Source organism: Sphaeroforma arctica, assembly GCF_001186125.1.
Source record: "Sphaeroforma arctica JP610 unplaced genomic scaffold supercont1.1682, whole genome shotgun sequence".
Taxonomy (NCBI): Eukaryota; class Ichthyosporea; order Ichthyophonida; genus Sphaeroforma; species Sphaeroforma arctica.
Window position 1 is genome coordinate 6,263 of NW_014038876.1, and position 1,602 is coordinate 7,864.

Sequence of the window (1,602 nt, forward strand, 5' to 3'; positions counted from 1 at the left end):
ATATCATTCGTCTCCAGCATGACCGTAAAGGCATTAAGCGTACGGGTTAGCGTGTCGAGATTATGGTTGTTTATAACTCGACCTGCTTACTGTTGGCATCCCAGTTCGACTTAAGTCGACTGATCTGTCTTTGTACTTCTGGTTATCCCTGTGGTTTTGTCCACGTTGGGCCTGAAGTAGCTGATCGATGCACTTTTGCTTAATCGCAATCATATTGGAAAAATATGATACATCCTCAGCATGATGCGCATCGTGGGCGATTTTTATTTTAATAGTATAATCGTCGATCGATTTGTTAAGTTCGGTCACCTCGTCAGAGTAAAAATCCTCTGCGGGTTGATGTAGTACTGTGCGATCGAAGCGATTAAATTCGACTTCGTTAACACGTTTACGGGGATGTTTATTACCCCTTGTAAAGTCCATGGTCGAGGCCTTTCGGTGCTCTGTTCCTCAGATAGTGGTTGGTATTATAATCTTGGGAAATTCATGCGTCTGGAGAACATATCCAGTCTTAATTGGTTTCCGACGATTGTCATTCCAATTGGGTAAAAGTGGTGAAGTATTTCTACCTGCCTCTGGGTCTATAATACCCTCAAGGACGGGCGACTCACGGCCGGGTGTCAGAACAGGCGAGTAATTAGCCTGAAGTTCTGGTGGTAGTCCCTCGTAAGGTATAGATACGCTGAGCACATCTGGTACATATGCCACAGGCGTAGCGCTTGAGTCTTTACGTTCTTCGGGCGTAATTGCCTGTCGACGTTCTGTCCACTTTTGTAGGGCTTCAGTAATGCCAGGAGAAACATGCTCGCGTAAGTGCTGTGTATATTTTCCTGATCTATACAATCGATCTACATGTTCAACAGTCAAGTCTTTTGTAAGGGTAGCTAACTGATTCTTAAGATCAGTGTTTTCAGTAATTAACCTACTTATGCGCGTTAGCTTAATAGTCTCGGACGTAGATTCGGGGTTGCCACTTGAGCTTGCCTCCTCTTCTGGTTCCATTATAGGTTCCTTCTGCGATTTGTCCTTGTCCCCTATAATAGGGGACTCCCTTACACTTGGGAACTTTTCTTTCTGAGTTTCGTCAGAAGAATTGGTTGGGTCGTCTTGAGACGTGTCCCTTGTCTCACTTCTTGGCTTCGTAAATGCAAGCTTTAAAGTTGAGGCAATAGTTGGCCCTCGAGCTCTGTCAGTGAGAGTAGTCTCCTTAATCGGAGTGGCTACATCCTTATCTGAAGCATTGTCATGTTGACTATTATTGTCGGAGGCAAGTGCTTCGGCTACAGTGCGGTTAAACGCAACAGCAGCGGCAGCGGTTTCTCTCTCCATCTTCTTCTTTTCAGCTCTACGCTTTTTAGAATGAGTATTGTCTTTCTTGGTCATCATCTTAACTTATGACTGCCAGCTGATCTCTTAAGGACTAGCTTGGACAATTCTTTTTGTGTGGTAGTTAATCTACCTTGACGCTTAAGTAGTCTAAGTAATTAATACCTTTGCTAACTTTAAAATGTGTAAGATTCGGTCTATTAAGGCGATATTAACGCCTTAGAGTAAATAAACGCGTAGGTAAATTCTAAGTATTGTAAAAAGATCAAAGTAAAT